The sequence below is a fragment of the Myodes glareolus genome, chromosome 8, assembly GCF_982192425.1.
Source record: "Myodes glareolus chromosome 8, mMyoGla1.1, whole genome shotgun sequence".
Classification (NCBI taxonomy): Eukaryota; Metazoa; Chordata; class Mammalia; order Rodentia; family Cricetidae; genus Myodes; species Myodes glareolus.
Genome location: NC_142033.1, coordinates 61,397,002 through 61,416,400, shown reverse-complemented (window position 1 = coordinate 61,416,400; position 19,399 = coordinate 61,397,002).

Sequence of the window (19,399 nt, the reverse complement as noted above, 5' to 3'; positions counted from 1 at the left end):
GGTATTTGGGGGCTCTATCACCACTTTTCCTTTTTGAGTATGTCACAGCTATGAGGTGAACAGCTATTCTTCTCTTCCCTCTCATGATCAGCTGTCCCGTCCCATGTCCAGGAGCATTAAACCTAACCAACCCTGCATAGAGCCATCTACAACTATGCACTCAAATGAAGTTTTCTTCCTTAAAAGTTGATCGTCTTGGGTAATTTGTCACAGAGACAGACAGCCGACTAACACTTCTTCCCAAAGGTTAATGGGCCTCCTGCAATCAGTTACAAGGCTGATTGGCGCAAAAAGATCACCCCTTCCTCACGCAAGAGAGAATTCTCCCACAGACTGTCTTGGAAGCCACCTGACAATAAAACCTGACAACATCTCTGAGTCTCCAGGCAGCAGCTTCCTGCGACAAGGCTTGAGTCAGACAGTTGTCCAGTCTGTTCTGAAGTCACTGTGCTCGCTAGTCATCGGCCTCCTACTCCACATGGCCAGTCAAGGAGAGGGGTCGGCAGAGCAGGCAGGTCGTTTGCAAGGCTGGTTATAATTATGCCGCGATGCTAACCCACACTCTCAATGACCTCCCATTCTGCTGCGTGAAAAGGTAAAGCACATTTCAGCGCACAACCGAACGGCTGAAATAGGAGCTGACACATTCAAATATAGACCCTTCTGCATTTCAGAAATACAAAGTTCATATGCACACATTGTGTGTGTGTGTGTGTGTGTGTGTGTGTGTGTGTGTGTGTGTGTACTTGGCATAAAAATGAATAGCAATGTTTAATGGAAAAATTCTCATTTTAAAATTTTTCCTCTTAAAAGTAAAACTTGAGATTGCCATCCACTTTTACTTTAATATGTGAGTGGGTCACCCCTCCCCCCTCACCCAGTGGGCAGTATTCAGTTTGCTTTTGCAATGTTTATTATAGCCATATATATCCTAAGACAAGTTAAATATTGCAACACCCCTTTTATTAACATTGTAAATGACCACACTATTGTCGCAGGATTCCACAGTGTGTCAAGCTTCAATGGTCAGCATGCTCAGTGACCCAGATTTTACTTGGCTTCCTCTTGAGAGAATGAAGCTCTCCTGAGTCTCTGATGCTGAAGCCATCTTTCTTCTACCATTGAGGTCTCCACACTGGTTCCTTAGTTTTTAACTCCTACCACATTCAAATCTAAGGTTACATCCAATTTATTTTGCTACATATCAGCTTTGCTCAACGATGATTCTAGTTCTAAAATCAAGCATGTTTAGGCCGGGCACTGGTGGCACACACCTTTAGTCCCAGCACTCAGGAGACAGCGTCAGGCAAATCTCTGTGAGTTCAAGGCCAGCCTGGTCTACAGAGCGAGTTCCAGGACAGGCTCCAAAGCTACGTACCTGCGTCAAAAAACAAAAACACCGCAAACGTTTTAGGTAGGTGAGATGGTTCCGCAGGTAAAGGTACCTACCACCAAACTAACAACCTTTTTATCTACTGGAACCTAAATTAATGGCTCTTTAAGAGAAAATTCAGGTAATGATAGAAACGAATCACTATTGCAGTTCCAGGTTGCAGAGTTTGGTGAATCAGAGGTTCCCTGTTTTGGAAGTTATAGGGAGAAATCAAGGAGTAGGACATTATATGATTCTCTAGGTTTATACTGTCACAGGGTGGCCAAACAGGAAGTGATGCACCCATTCCCATATATGAAATGTGGCCATTGGGGATTAAATAATTAAAATTAACAAATAGGATCCTTGAACATATGTGAAAAGAGACCCTATCTGTCAATGTAGGCATTCACTACAAAAGGACTAATTCCCATTTGATGGTGTTTGAGTGTGCTTGAGCTATATCAGAGTTTGCATTATGAACTCTTCTAGTCAGGAAGTGAGTACTCTTATGACTCAGATTGGTTAAGTCACTTGACCAAGCTCACACAGCAGGATGCTAAGCCGCAGCTGGAACTCCCTTGAGTTATTCTACCATCTTTGATCTTACGGTGTGCTACAGATCACTTTCAGCAATGACAGTCACCATGGCAGACAGTGGTGTGCACATCCAATCGTTGTAGTAGAATGGCTGTCCCTAAACCGCTGTTCACTTGGTTAGCTCTCTTAACTGTGAACATCAGGCCTTAGACCTTTAAGCATCTTAGAACCTCTTTGGTTGTCATCTTTTATTAATACTTTGCTCACCGAAACGGTGGCAGAAGAGGTTTGAAGTCCAGTCTTATTAATTGTCAGATGTCCCACAGCATCCAGCCTGCCCATCAGGTTTATGGTTTATTATAGGTGTTCTATAATCTGGTCCATGCCAGTTTCTTCTAATCTGCTTGGAGCCTGGCATCTCCTGTTACCATGAAGTGCTGATAAAATACCCAAATCTCCCATGCCCGAACCATACACAGACCAGGGAGTTCTTCAGCTGCTCTGTCATATGAGAGGTCTGCCTGGACACCCACTAATTAGTTCACAGGGCGTTTTCTGACAAAACATTCTTCTGTTGCTACTGGAATAATCTCAGACGTCTGTCTATAGGAAGCCAACTAGAGCCATCATTTTGTTAAAGTCACTGCTGCTTTGCCTTAACCAGAGACAATCAATTTCCCTTCTTGAAGCATGATTTTCCTACTGTAAAGGAAATGCATGGAGTGGGGTGGGGTGGGCCCAAGAGTTAAGGGCTTGTCCTGCCCAATCACTTCTGTCTTTGTCTGGTGGCTGATTCAGGAATGACAGGCACAAGAGTAGAACTTGTAAATGTTACCTCAGAGAACCCTTGCTTAAAACCCCGAAGTGTTTCCCTTTACTTAGCGTTAAAGCAGTTTATTCCCCTGGCTCAAGGAGGCCATGTTGATGTGGGTAATTTCTGTAAACACCTCAGTGTCTTTTGTCCTTCCGATGTTCCCACTTTCATTTGATGTCAGCCCTCCCAATCTTGGTTTGTTTGTCCCTCTCTGAACTCTTTCCTCCAGGACTTCATAGTCTAGCTTCTGTGTGCATAAAGCACAGTCAACTAGATTAAAAGACAAGTGGAATGTTGGTCAAAATTCTTCCAAAGTAACTGACAAAAGACAGAAACCCTTACACTATAGTTTTACAAATTCACACCAAAAACATCCAGTAGATACCGAACACATAAGCAGACATTTGGCACAGCACAGCCAATTGAGAGCATGAAAAGATATTCAACAACAACCACCAAGAACATGGATGTCAACGTGGAATTTTCTTTCTTACTATATTCAATAACATGGATATTGACCAGAAAGAGGGGGAAAGCTGCTGTTATTGCTGAAGAAAAACTTTTAAGAAGGGGCTCGTGAGATGGCTCAGTAGGTAGAGGTGTTTACCACCAACCTGAGAGCCAAGCTTATCCTGGAACCCACACGGTGGAAGGAGAGAACGAACTCCTGGAAGCTGCCCTTTGGTTTTCACAAGCGAACCATGGCGTGTGTATAGACCCACATATAAAATAAATCAATAAATCAATTCCAAGGGTTAAGATGTTTCGAAAGGTACTTAGTTTTATCTAAAAGGTTTTCTTTGTGTGAGAGCTGGAGACATGTAGTTGTTGGGGGCTACATAGGATTGTGAGGTCCCCTCTTTGATTTCCACTACCACACACACAAAATAGGTTCTGACGTACATTCGCACCAGTTTCCCAGCTCGGCATCTGTAATAATTGGCCTTTCTCTGAATGCAGTGAGATTAAGTGCCTTTCATGCTAATTGCTCTTCTGTCTATTTTTCCATTTGGAACGTGCACTCTCAGGCCCCTTGCTGGGTTTCCTACTATCAGAGTGTTTACTGAATAAGATGTGGAGCTGAAGAGAAACCCAGAGGCCACTAAATCACCCTTCATTACACAAGAACTTCCGAACTCCTTTATCATCTCATAAGCAGAGGTTCTAACATCATCCCCATCTATCCTCAGCAGGAGCCCCGCCCCCAGGAATCTGCACTCACTCCTTCATAAACTGATACAAAGGCAGAATGATTGCATTTGGCTTCAAAAGTAGAATGCACCACTCTTTAACTCGATTATCAAATATTTATTGACCACCTCCGTTTGCTAGATGTTGCTCTAGCCATCGTCCTCAGTTCTTTCACGGCTTCTTCCTTGTGAAGTCACCTACAACTTTAGAGGAATCTAGAGAAGAACCAAGGCCAGCCACCAAAGCCCACCGAAAATGGACCAGTTTTCTCTTTACTAGGGGAAAATTCTGTCATTAAACTTATACAGGACTGGAGATGGGGCTAAGCAGTTAAAACCATGTACTGGTCTTACAGAGCTCTGGGTCTCAACACCCATTTTGGACAGCTCACAACCATCTGTAACTCCAGCTCCAGAGAGGATCCACCACCCTCTACTGGCCTCTAAGAGCAGTGCATACCCATGCACAGATACATGCACACACATGTAATTAAAAAATAAAATAAAATCTTTTAATAGATACGTATTAAGTTTTAAGAAGTTAACCAGAAGTCCATGTTTATTATAGTTTTTAACCCACTCTTGCCAAAATATTTTATGCATTTGTACATATGATGCATTTATATTTTATATGAATGGCTTAGACATAATATTTGGGAAGTATACATTTGAGACTTATTTATTGAAAAATACAGATTTTTCCAAATATTTTATTTTTTCTATTTTCTACCTTTCACTTTCTTTACAAGAATATGTGAGGTCTTTTGAGAGAAGAGCTCATATACCTCAGGCTAGCCCCAAACTCCTGATCCTCCTGCTTCCACTTCCCTAATGGTAGGTTAGTGTCCATGTGACCCCATGCCAAGTCTTTATTTTCTACCATCTTTTATTCAAGCAAATAACCTCGGAGAGGAAAACAATCCCTGCCATGGTAGTTAGACTTCTCTCAGTTTCCCTTTGGTGTCATCTCTGTCAGCTCGAGTCTTACGAATTAGGCCTCTGATCTTCCAGGAAATCTCCTACCCTAACAATCATTTCTTTGGCTGGAAATGCTGATAGTGAGCACTCACCAATATGATAGACTTCAGATTGGATTAGAGAGACCTGAGTAAGAAAATCCCTTAGCACGTTCTTTCACACTTAGTAAGTGCCCTCAATGCCAGTTCATTCCATGTCTCTCTTCTCTGCGTCTATGCACAAATGGCTAACAGCAATTAACCACTAGTGAGTCTATAAAAGCTATAACCATGCACCCAGGAATTGCCAGGGTGAGTCCCAGTTTCTAATATTCCACCCTGTTGCCAGACCTCACATGCTGATTTGATTTAGGATTCATGATTTTCTGCAGGCTCCTGCCCCTTTTGCCATTTGATCATAATAGTCAACATTTTTTAGCACCTGCTATGTGTTATCCAATTTTCTGAAATAAAAAACAGCTCTAAGACCTCGACTAACAGTCATGCACAGTTTCAAACTTACCATAGTGCCAAAGCTTCATGCCCTGGACTAGGCCATTATCTGTCTTCTGGTGGACAAACAGACTTGGTTAAATAGAATGACAGAAGTGCATCTTAACCAAAACATGTTTTTCAACAACAGTAATATTTAATATTCAGTGTAAAAATAAAGGAAAGGTGCTAAGTACATTTTGTAAATTGAATGGAAGTTGATAAAATTGCACTAAAATAGAGAGGAGTATAAAAAATTCATATTAATGCACACTAAGGCAAAAATCTTTAATAAAATATTAGTAAAAAAATCTAACAGTACATTAAATGAATATATGCTCCAACCATATGTGCTTGTTTGAGGAATATAAAGCTACTGAAAAATGAAGAGTTGGATTCATATAACTGATTATAGGAATAGATTAAAAAAGAAACACAATTACTATCTGAAATTATGATATGTGTATATTTATATATGTAAAAAGAAATTGATTAAAATTAAATTCATAGATATTGGTTTCACCTATTTAAAAATGAGCAATAAAACATTGAGAACAAAGCCAGAAACTTTCATACTGAAGTCAGAACTAAGAAGAATTATGCCCACCATTTTCAAACCAACAAAATGATTAAGTTAGTGTTATTTATTAACATTTGTTTCAGAATGCAAAATTAAGAAAGATAAAACAACCCCAAATATAAGAATGGCTGAAGGGAGTAAAATTTAGCTATGAAGTAAATTATTAGGGAGATGGTTCAGAGAGGAAGAACACTTATGGTATAAACAAAAGGATCTGAGTTCAAATCTCCAGTATGAATAGAAAAGCACATGTGGTCATACCATGCTGAACTTCTTGAACCCTGCCTCAGGATGAGGAAGTGCATGTACACTAATAAAAAAAATCTTGCTTTAAGTAATTGTTTGCTTTAATTAATTTGGTTATGGTGATTTTGGTTGGTGGTTTTTCTCCTCCCATCTTTGGGGTTACCAGTCTCTGTGCCCCAGAGGTAGGGTTTAAGAACTTCAGCATTGGATGTGAGAAAGACAAGACTGATACAGTTCAAGAGTAGGGGACTTTCCAAATGGGTGATTTTGTAAGCAAAATAGGTATGCTTATAGGAGCAGAACATAAGCACAACAAGTTAGTCATACGCAGGTTCCAGAAACAAAGACATAGGTGCAAGGTGTTCATAGCAAGGTAGTCATAATAACAGGCGCTCATAGCAAGGTAGTTATAGAATCTTTTAAAGCAAAGAAGGGCTGCAAGATAATTATAAACAACTTTTTGAAACAAAGACGTGATTATCATTCCTGGAACAGATAGAGCAGAACCATCTGTAATTAAGGCTGCAGGTGGGGCATAGCCCAATCCTTAGAAAACAGGGGTTTAATAATAAATATGAATGAACCTAGGTTATGTATATAGAGAGATATGATACATTTACTATCCATTTACCAAAATTTTTAGTATTTACCAAAAATACCATTACTAAAACACTATATATTTGTATAGCTTTACTAAAAGATGGCTTTTATGCTTAAAATGGAGGAAGGTTGGTTCTTCAAAACAAGCAGATCCTGGGTGTTTGCTGGGCGACCAGCCTAGCTGATGTAATGAGTTTCAGGTTCAGCAGGAGAAAATATGCCTCACAAAGTGGGATGGAGCCATCAGATATCTTCCTTAACTTCTGTATGCAGGCACCCACGCACACACTCTTCCCCACAAGCACTATACATATTATGATATTATGTACACAATATATATGTAGCACATAAAATTTTTAGATGCTGAAAGTCATGCATGTAGCTGGACATGAAGACATGCACTTTTAATTCCAGCTCTCAAGACACAAAGGCAGGTATATCTCTGTTAAGTTGGAAGTTGTCCTGGTGTACATAGCAAATTCCAGACCAGCCAGAGATACGTTGTTCATCATGAAAACAAGACAATCCCCCAGTCTTACATCTAGAAATGTAACAAAGATGAAAAAGAAATCATTTAAAAAAAAAGCAAAACACATATTATAGCACAAACCAGTAAAATTCAATAGCTTTCATGCATTGAAACAAAAGTCAGATAGAACATAAAAATGTAAGAAAGACATCATTCACGTGATTTAAAAAGGCAATATCTATGTGTAAATTTAACCATTAGTATATTGGCTACTTTTCTATTGTGGTGATAAATGCCATGGCTAAGAACAATTTATGGAAGAAAGAGTTTTTTATTGGCTTAAGGTAACAGAGGACCAAGAGTTCATCATGATGGGAAGCATGGAGACAAGCTGCATGTACAGCTACTGAAGAAGGATGCTGAGAGCTCCTAGATCCAACCATACACAAAACGTAGAGAGTGAACTGGAGTTCGAGCAAGGCAGTGGCATTCTTCCTCCTGCAAGAGTTCACCACCAACTGGGTACCAAGTGTTTAAACATCTGAGCCTAAAGCGGATGCTTCTCATTCAAACCACAACAGTTTCCTTTTCTTTTATTCTCTCTCCTTTTCTTTATCCACCCCCACCCACTTTCATTCTTTTACAACAAGGTTTCACTCTGTAGCCCGGGTTGATGTTGAACTCACGGCATTTTTCCTGCTTCTGCCTCCAAGTGCTGGATTAGATAGACATAAGCCACTATGCCTGGTAACAATTAGTTTTCTAATAAGAACACTTTGGCTAGACCCCAAAGCACGGTTAAACAAAAGAAAGTCAAGATATGATTTAGACTCAATAAGCTATAGAGATGCAAATTTTTTTCTGCATTCACCTTGATATGTGATGTGAATTCTGTGCTATTTTAAAATAAAGGTGCATGAATGCGGCATATACCTGCTCATATTCACAAGCAGCAAAGGACGAAGAATATGCCATGAATTAAAAGAAAATGGTTACCCCTGGGGAACGGGTTTTGTAACTTCTTTTCATGGATTCATTGGAACTAAGCAAATGATTTATATGATTTTAAAACAAAATTAAGCTTCAAAGGGGCAATTACTACTAACAAAAAAATAAAGCAAAAACAGGTGAACTTCATTGTATCTTGTGTCAGAGTCACAAAAGGAAAAAGAAATGGAAGTGTTTGCAATGTAACTGTTTCACTCCTGGTGTGAGATACCCCAGGACCAAAGAGCCATTCTCCCAGGCAGCAGGAGAACTTTTGAAAGGAAGTTCTCAGTTCACAATGACAGTGTTGCTATTCTGAGATATGGTAAGCACTGAGAAATCATGTAATTGAACAATTATGTGAGTTTCACCTATTCTATGAAAAAGGACTCCTCAGAAATAAATGACCTATTTTTTTTTCAATAAGCAAATTTAGGGGAAAAGAGAGGAGTTTAAAGATTACAATAAAATTGAAATATTACCAAACAGTTCTAATACACGGATTAGTAGCTTGCCACTTGGGTTATGTTTGGTTAATTCATAATTTACATTTACAGAGAAGACAGACTCTTTGTTTCCTGCTGAAATTGCTAAACAACTTCTCAATGATGAACCAGAGGTCCCTGCTGAGGGCTCCCCAGGGAGACTAAGTCCCAGAAAGCTCCAGAGACGGTTCTGCAGTCTCCTTTTTTCCACAGTGGTTGGCTCCTGCCTCCACGCTTGGCCCTGTAGGATCTCCAACACTGTGGCAACTGCCCCACTGTATTCACCAGACAGGGCCCCTCTCCACACCTCCTATGCAGATGTGCAGTTCAGGACTGGTCCTCTAAAGAGTCACGTCCTCCATCCCTGACCATCTCAGTTGAGTTCTTTGCTTAATAGCTCAGTCTTTTGTAAATCCTATTGGATTAAAATCACCTGAAGATTTGGGAGTAAGTTCAGCCAGTACATACATAGATAGACAGACAGACAGATAGGCAGGCAGGCAGACAGACAGGCAGCACCAGATAGGTATGTGATTGGGCTATGTGATCTCAACTCAGCATTCAACATCCAAGGGCGACAGCCAGGAGTAAATCAGGGGCTGTGGCTTTGTCCTGAGGTGATATAGGGGGATCGCGTGCCTTAGGAGATCACAGTAAATACATAAACTTCTGACCAGTTTATTTGTGTCACCATTTTTTAACATTTATTTTGGTGTGTGTGTGCATGTGTGTGTGTGAATATGGGCTTTTGCGGAGGTGAGAGAACAGCTTGCAGGAATTGGTTCTCTCCTTCCACCTCACGGATTCCAGGAATCAAAGTCAGGTGATCAGGCTTTGAGGGATCCTCTTTACTGGCTGAAGCACCCAACAGGCCCCTATTTGAGGTACATTTCTACTTTTCTAGATGTCTAGATGTCTGTGCTTTTTTTTTCCCCAGATATCTCTGAGAATGTTCCCAGATTACTTGTTTAATCATTGACAAACAATAGTGGCTTGAAGAAGTCACTGGATGTCAGGCATTGACATAATTTGATTGGCTGTTGACACTAATTTGATTGGCATCCCATTAGTGCAAGGGCAGGAAACAAATATTATCTGCATAGGCCCCACAACAGTATATTTCTAGTCTTTACTCCTCTAAGATTTGGAATTTGAACTGTTTCCATGGTTACAAAGATGACTTGCTGAGTCAGAGAGCAGAATAAACACGGTGTGGGGCAATGGCTTTTGTCCGGGGCCACAGGGGCTGGGATGGTATTTGTAAACTCTACCTTAGGCTGAGAAGCCTATTCACACTAAGGTGCTGTGAACACATGGGTCTCCCAATCCTATTTATATCCCCATTGTCACATAAATGTCTTCAGTTTGTCATTGCTCAAAAGATAAGGGTCTTCATCATATAAAGCCCTGACTACCTTTACCAGTAACACGTCTCCTTCCAAGACAGCGGATCCCTGGCTTAGCACGCTCTTCCACACTCTCTCTTCTTTGATTAACAAACTCTGCATTTCTCCCTAGAGCCACCCACTTATCACTTCCCTACTTAGTCTGGATTGCTCCTATCAGAATTTATATTCCAACCCAAATCCTCCCTGGCATTGATACTGTTACATTGATTGTTTATCTGCCTTTCTCCCTTGCTGGGCTGAAAGGTCTTTAATGGCAAAACTATGGTATGTGGTGTTTATTTTTATAATCCCTGGGACCCAAAGCACAAAAGACACATGCATACGGGCACACGCATGTGCGCACAAGCACACATACACATACATTCGAAATAAATGAAACGGCACATGAAATAGTCTTGCTCTGAAAGTGTGTGCTACAGGGACTGGGGAGATTGTTCAGTGTATAAAATGCAAGTACGAGGACCTGAGTTTGGATCTTCAGAACCCTACTGTGGAAAAAGGAAAAGGTCCATGGGAGTGGCTGACAGTTTGAAATCCCAGACTGAGGAGAGGAAAAGAGAAGGATTCCTGGATCAATGGATATTGTTAGAACAACTGAATCTGGGAGCTGAAGACCCTTTCTGAATGAGCAAGGTGGAACCTGAACAAGGAAGACTACCGACACATCCGGGTGCACCCATACAGGTGTATTGGCATGCTCACCTGTGTATGTATGTGTATGTTACTGACATGTACACACGAACAAGCATGAGTGGAAAACACACATTCGTGCATAAAAATGCAAAAACCATAACTCAAAGCTGAACTTTACAGACCTGCCTTATTGTTGAAAGAAAAACAAGCCAGAGATGGGAAAAGCAGAGAAATGGAAGCATACGAAATGGAAGACAAGACATGAGCCTCAGGTTGTTTATAAGGACAGCTGACCTGGTTTCTTCAATGTGACAAAGGTAAGAAAGACAGGGATAAGGCAGGGAGTCTGAGAATAAGACAGGCAAGCATGAACAATAAGCAAATGGAATGTGCAAACCAATTATATAGGCGTTTTAAAATGAATTGGGAGATCTTGCTATGCAGAGGGCAGTAGATGATATTGTTATTAATGTTTACTGGGGATAAAAGTGGTGTTTTGGTTACAGCTTAATAAAATGGCCTTATTAAAGGGCAAACAATGTGGCACATTTTATTTAAGCTACTGCAGCATCATTTTAAAGACAGAAAATTTTGCAGCTAAAGAACAAATAAGGCATGGTTGGATGTGTGGCGCGAGAAAACTAAAGCCATTGCTCTTTGTCCCTCTTTGCTAGCACAAAGTTCCTAGAATTTCCTCATTGGTCAGGGTGGACTTAGTTAGTCATGGAAGCATCTTTCAGGCACGCATGTGTTTATGCTAATGAGGCACTCCAGGAGGATCCTCCCTGAGCTGAAGGCCAAAAGCTGAACCCAGGAGAGCCAATTGTGTGATCAGAAAGGAGAACTCCAAGTTTCACCCTCAGACCTCCAGGAAGCGAGGAGGATGGAAGTTGTTTCTTTGCCAACGACCCAAGGATTTAGTCTTTCGTGTCTCTTTATAAGCTGTAATAAAATGTCAAAGATCTGGAGAAGCAGCTCAGGTGGTGACGTGGTTGCCTAGCATGCACAGAGCCCTGGGTTCTGTCTCCAGTACTGCATATACTGAGTATGATGGTACATGCATGGAATTCCAAGTCTTGGAGGATAGATGTAGGGAAATTAAGAGTTCATGGATGACCATGCTGTATAGTGAGTTAGAGGCTAGCCTGGGCTACATGAGAACCTTTTCTATATATTAAATATATATAGAATATATAATATATTTATAGCATAAAATATATATTTAATATAGGTATTTAAGTATATATTATACATAAACAAATAAATAACACATAAAATAGCTGCTATAAGTCACTTTCTCTAGTTCTATGGGTCTTATTCAATCTATGGGAAGGGACAAGTACAGCATGGGAACACCTGAATTTGATGACAGCAAAAAAGACATGCAAGAACCCTTCTGTGTCTATCATCTGGAGGGAGAGAAATCTTGTAGGACCGGGACTTTGACTTTTTGAGTCTGAGCTTACTTGAGGCATTTGATGTCAGGATGGAATTGGATTGTAGGATTTCCAGATGGTGTCCGAAAAGTAGGTAAGTATTGTTGTTGGAAAGCAATACAGGGTAATTACAGCTAAAGGTGGACAATTGTTGAATTGGGTTGGAATTCATTAAACTGTCTTATTTTGTTAGGATCTCTCTAAACACTCCTATTAGAAAACATTAAGAACATGAAATACTCTTTCAGATCAATTTGTCCATTCAAAGAAAATACTTGCAATCTCTAAGCATCCTTATGAGAGATGCAGTGATACTGAATTACAAAACTAAATTTGCATGTGCTGTTATAATTTGAATATTTTCACAAGCATTTAGGGGGTACTTGTATGCCTTCTTTGCCAACAGTCATTCGCGGGTATTTTATGAAGGGAAGTAAAAACAGTTGTCCACAACAGGACTTATATAAGAAGGTTTATGCCATCTTTTTTCTAATAACAAAGATATAAAAATAAGCAAACCTAATATTTATCCACATAAAAATAAATAGGGAGTTTGTTGTGTGATGGAATATTTCCTAGCAATAAAAAAAAGAACAAACTGCCACTACATGGAGCAACATAAAGGAGTTTCAAAAACACCATGTTGAATGAAAGAAGCCAGACACAAAAGAAAACATGCTTTATGATGTTGGCGAGATTGATCTGTAGGTATAGATATAAAAATAATGGTTGCTATGGGAAGAAGAATAGGATGGTAGGAGAAAATGTTACAGGCAGGCAGAAATGTATTAACTTGACTAGGTTATTTACACAGCAATGCGTTTGTTAAAATTCACATTCTTGGACTAGAGAGATGGCTCAGTTGCTGACAGGACTCGCTGTATGACCATGGAAACCAGACTCTGGATCAGCAGCCATGTTACAAGTCCGGTATCTGGCAAACCTGAGTAACTCCATTTCTGTCAGGATCAGATACCTGCTTATCACTTGTTCATACACACCCTGCACTCATACACACATGTAGATGCACACTCTCTCACACACATGAATAAATAAAATACACCTTCAAACAATAAAACTGCCACACCCTCCAACACTATGTTTAAAATCTGTGTATTTCACTGTGTCTAATTGTATTTGGGGGATGGTAACTCAGGACTGCATGGTCAGAGGTGAAGTCTGAGACATCCAGTGGGCTGTCACTTTCAGGCAGAGAGGCACACCTTCCCCATGTCTGTCCAGGTAGGAGCCTGTCACTCATGCCAGTGTAACACCCTTCACTGAGGTATCTCTGCTTAACAGCTGACGTCCTCTGAAATCTGAGCTTTTCTTTGCTGCAGTCGCCTGCAGAATTCACAGCATGACACCATGGAAACGGCACCGGCTTTCTGCTTGGGTACCAGGGACCTTGCCACTGCCACCCTCCTCGGATACAGAAGCAGGAATATTAGCTCTAAGTGGGCTGCACTGGATGGTAAGAAACACAAGGGAGAGGCGTACATCACTTCTCAGCTCAAAAAAAAAAAAAAACCCCAAAAAACAACAATCCGTATCCTAGGGAGTTCAAGGTTTTCTGCTCTCCCATCTCACCTGCTGGGTTTCTCTGAGAACTTAGCTGATCACAGAGAAGGAAGGGCTAACTGGAAAGCAATGTTTTGTACATTTTGAATTTGCTCTTGATTTTGATGTAGAAGTACTGGTATATGGTGAATTCATGGGACCTGTTTATTCTTTGATAAAATGTGCTACTCTTTCCCAGACCAGAGGATTGTGGTCCTTATTTGGCTAGTAAGAACATAAGCTTGCAGGTACTAAGGGGCTTGGGAAAGGCTGGTGAGTGGGAGATAGTGGTGTGCAGGCTGGACCCCTCTGACCTCACCATATGAATGCCTCCTGTCTGTCTTCACACTGCAGCACCATCTCATCTGCCTTCAGCAGCAGCTGACAACAGCTCCTGCTGGATGGCAGCAGGCGAACACTCCCGCCACCCTTGGGGCGGGTACTTCTGAGATGTCACATCTGCCCAGCCGGATAAAGCTTGTGCTGCAGCCTGACATAGCCAGCTTGCCATCTGGTGCCCTTCATCGGCTGCCTTCCTTTCTTCCGCTTCCGCATTCTGTCTTCCACCAGCATGTCCTTCACATGTGGAGTAAACTCTTGGACATCAAGTGATGTGGGATTCCCCTCTGCATGCTGTGAATATCATTGGTTAATAAAGGAACTGCTTTGGGCCTATAGCAGAGCTATAGGGGAACAGAGCTAGCAGGGGAAAACTAGACTGAATGCTGGGAGAAAGGAGGTGGAGTCAGGGAGGAGCCATGGAGCTGCTGCCTGAGACAGATGCTGGGAACTTTAGCCAGTTAAGCCACAGCCACATGGCAATACATCGATTACTAGAAATGGGCTAAATTAAGAAATAAGTGTTAGCCAATAAGAAGCTAGAGGTAATGGGTCAAGCAGTGATTTAAATAATATAGTTTCTGAGTGTTTGGGGGGGGGCTGGGCAGCTGGGAACCAAAAAGGGGCCTCCTCTAACAATCAAGTAACCGAGTAAGCCTGATTGTGAGAAATTCAAACTAAGACAAGATGCAAACCTCAGCAGGTGGTTGATGTTGCAACCTAGTCTCCTACCATTCTATTTATTATAGGTTAAACTGACTGAATTTGTGATGATTGACCACGTCTTAATCTATTTTAATCTATCAAAATGTCCACTCAATTATAGCAGATGCATGTGTGCATGGAAAGCCACACAAAGAAGTGCATGAAAATTGCATAAACACACAGGGTATATGTATCTGTCCATGATATGAAATATCATGCACTTTTTATAATGTGAAGGAACCGACTGCTTGATATTCTCAAAAGCAAAGTCTTTGTTTAGCCACTCATAAAGTCCCTCCAGTAACGGGATCACCCACTTGTTAAAAAAATTCAGGTTCTCTAGAGTAAAACAGATTTCCTATAATTTTCTTGCTTCAGCTTTTTCTTCTGGCTCATTCTCTGTTCCCTTTGTTGTTTCCATATTGCTTAATCACTTAGAACTAACTAATAAAGAATGGCATGCTATTTTACATAGCAAGCCTTTGCCTTCCCCCACTGGCAAAGGCTCTTTTATCATTTTCTCTTACAAAAGGTTAACACCATTCCTAGGAGACAGGCCAATCCCACTCCAAAAGGATCTAAATTTGATTGCATCCATATAGACCCTATTTTCAAATAAAGTCACCTTCCTAGGCATGAGGGTTTAGTATTTGAACATAGCTATCTCGAGTAGAGAATATTCATTCTACAAAAAAGATGGGACCAGGTCAATGAGAGGGCTCAGTGAGTAGGAACAATTAATTGCCGAACAAGCCTGAGGACCCGAACCTGGAACCTAGTACCGGCGTGAAAAGCTAGGCCTATGTGTGTCTGTCACCTCAGGATTGGGGGAAAAGAACAGGCAGCTCCTGAGAGGGCTAACGAACCTAACTGTAATGGGCACTACGTGTTCAGTGAGAGGCTCTGTCCTAAAAGTAATAAAGGAGAGAATGGAGAGAGAGAGAAGGAAAACATCATCAGTATGCACCACACATATATCACACATATAAAACACACTCACACAAACACAGAGAGAGAGAGAGAGAGAAAGAGAGAGAGAGAGAAAGACAGAGAGAGACAGAGACAGAGAGACAAAGACAGAGACAGAGAGAGATAACATCAAATAAATGCATGATAGAGATTTTACCAAGTGACTGATTCTTGGCAGATACCATCCAGCCTGCAGGCTTGAGCAAACTGTGTGTGACTCCTGAACAGTGTGGGCTTAGTGATGTTGTAACCTCTATAAGAAGGAATCTAGGAAAGGGTCAGGTATCAAGAACAGATTTGAATGTTCGGTTTCAGACATAGTTTGAGAGGCCTCAGAACCTTCGGTTGTCAGAGTAGAATTTTACAAATGGGATTGGAGGTTTGGGGGTAGAGTTTGGGCATGGAGCACAGAGGAGGAAAATGGCAAAAGAAGGCAGAGTGTCTCAGTGCATCTGAGGAACATAGAGCGAACAGCACAAACTTGGTGTTCTCAGGCTTCCCCTGGCTAGATGAATGTAAGAGCGACTTAGCTTCATATTGGGAGATGCTTTCACTTAGAGACTATTATAGCAGGTTAAAAACTCCCAATCAAAAGACTCCAGATTTGAGGGTCTTGAACACGAGAATAATGCACAAGTGGAAAATTCCACATAAGACTTCATGCAGATGGCCTTCCCTTCATGTAGGTATGCTTACAATGTTGTATAAAATCACTTCGTGGCTGTGCGTGTCAGATGTTCACAAAACATAAGTGAACTTCCAATCCTGATAGACTGTATACATTATAGACGTTTACGTGCATTCGAGCGTTTCAACATCAAAAAACAATCCAGACTTTGGAAATTCTGGTTGTGAGTATTTTGGATGAGGGTTATTCAATCTGAGTATGCACTCAACTTCAGTTCTTATGGTAATTCTGGGAATAGATAAAGGAACTTCTTCTTGGCTCCTTGGCTTACAAAGGAGAAAGCAGCAGAGAAGCCCAGAGCTCCAAGTTACAATGATGTTTATTTTGTGAATCCGACACCTCTCAGAAGATCCTTGGTTCAGGCTCCCCTTTACCATACTTACTTCCTTTCCACTGGTGCCTCTCACTCAACAGCCGAGCACTTGTCTCAGGTAGGTGAGCCATTTTTCTCAGTCCCAAAGATCACGCATTTTAGGAAGTAGACATCCATGAAAGTACATGGGTTGAAAAGATTCTCTCTTTTCAACATTGTATGATCTTATTTTTCCAGAGGAAAGGAAGAACATATCTCTGAACTTGCTACACTTAGTTTAAAATAATTTTTCTTTCTTTTTTCTTTCTTTCTTTCTTTCTTTCTTTCTTTCTTTCTTTCTTTTTTTTTTTTTTTTTGGTTTTTTTGAGACAGGGTTTCTCTGTAGCTTTGGAGCCTGCCCTGGAACTAGCTCTTGTAGATCAGACTGGCCTCTGCCTCCCCAAGTGCTGGGATTAAAGGTGTGTACCACCACCACCCAGCTTTATGAGTGCTTTGCACGTACACCATTTGCATGCCTGGTGCCTGCATCAGATGTCCTGGCACTAGAATTACAAATAGTTACTAGCCCTTGGGTGTTCTAGGAGTTGATCCCAGATCCTCTGGAAGGGTGAGAACTGCTCCTAACCACTGAGCCACCCCCTCAGGCCCTGATTGGCCTAGATTTTTAAGTCCTATATGGAAGGAAGAAAATGGCTGCCAATGCCCATTCACAGTTCTTACACATTAAAGTATAATTTCAGATATCACCTATACAATGCTGACCAAAATAAAATAAATTAGAATATTGGACATTTCTCCAGACTTTTAAGGGGTAGAAGAACATTAGGCTTACATTTATAAGCCCTAAATATTATTAATTATAACAATAAAAATGACAGTAGGATTGTTTAATCAATTTCTAGGATTAGATACATTTAATTTAGTGCATTGTTAGCACAATAGCTATTCCATAGATATTGCGTTATTTGCATTTATTTATTTATTTATTCATTTATTACATGTATGTGTTTGCTCATACATGTGTCGTGACACATATATGGACATCAGAGGACAACTTGTAAGAGGTAGTCATTTGCTTTCACCATGTAAGGTCCAGGGATCAAATTCTGGTCCTTAGGCTTTGCAGCAGGTACATTTACCTACTTAGCCATCTTACTAGACACACAATACCTCTTTAAGAAAAGTGGGCTAAGAAATTTCGAAGTTAAATGAATTTACTCATTGGAGAATCTGTCACGTCTTTTGATATATGAGCATATCAAGTACTCAACCCTTTACAAGAGATATTACATGCATGAATATTCACTATACTCACTTAAACACAAATAAAATGAGCATTCGCCTAATATTGAGACTCTATAGAATTCAGTGCTTTTGAGTTTCCCTCTATGTCTGGTTTCTGTTTTTTACCTTAATAACAACCATATTGTTCTTCAATAAGTGGTTAAGTTTCATTTACTACAGTGTAAACTGTGTGTAGCCAATAAGTCTTTGTTGTGACTTAACTGTGTATCAGGACTCTGTTCTAGGTCCCAGGTTTCTGGAGATGGGAAGGACAACAAATTAGCCCATCTAGGAACACCCCGTCTAAAGCAGAGCCTTCAGCTCCCTCTTCTTATTGGACTTTCAAGCACTGCAATTCTTTCTCTTATTGAATTTGCTTGAGTTTTTATTTTCACAGCACTTTGCCTAGCACAGAGAGATGAAAGTTGGTAAGACGAGTTCATTGATTTTGTAAATTGAAACAAAGCACAGGAAGATGGCTCCAAAAAAATTACCATTTTTTTTTGGAAAAGGATGGTTCAAAAATTACCATGCACTACCCCTGAACGGGCACAACAGTAACAGGTTCAGCTACAGCAACAATGCAAGTACAGAATCGAAATATCTGGGTTCCATTTTGTCTGTTCAATATCGTTCATACTATCACATATTCTTTAACACGTTCATTAGGTTTAATCCCTTCCTATGGATTCAGTCTAAGGCAAGGTTGGCCAGTATAGGGTTGCACACTGCACTTTTATTGTATCAGAGAACTCTTCTTTTGGATAGGGAAATGGGAGAGCCGAAGCAACTCTCTGGGAAGAAGAGGTAGAAAGAGTGAGAACAGACACAAGCTGACAAGTATGGAATTGTCCCACAGCGCACATATCACATAGCACTTCAGTTTATCATTGTGTCCCTGCCTTATTTCCAGTACCGTTGTGATTAGGGAATATGTTTAACTCCTTTATGCATCATTCAAGCACAGGAGACATCAAGCAGTTGTTACTACAAAGTCTCAGAAAGGCTAAGCATTGACTACCCAGGAACTAGAAAGGCATAGATGAGTGAGTCCCCTGCCATCTCCACCCTGTGGCCTGGCGTCTTCTGCTTCCTTTGCTTCTTTCTCTTTCATTCTGCTGGTGGCCTCATGAGCCACACCAAGCCTTGCCTTTGTGGACCTTCTATTTTCATCCTCTGCCAGTTTTTGGTTCCCTCTGAATCTAATCACTAGCACTGTATCCACACTAGCTACCAAATAATTCAGCCAAGCCCCTCGTAGGGAAAGATCTACTCCAACTAAGCCAAAACCACATCCTACATCTAACATAAAAGCAGGGTTGTGACTCTTTC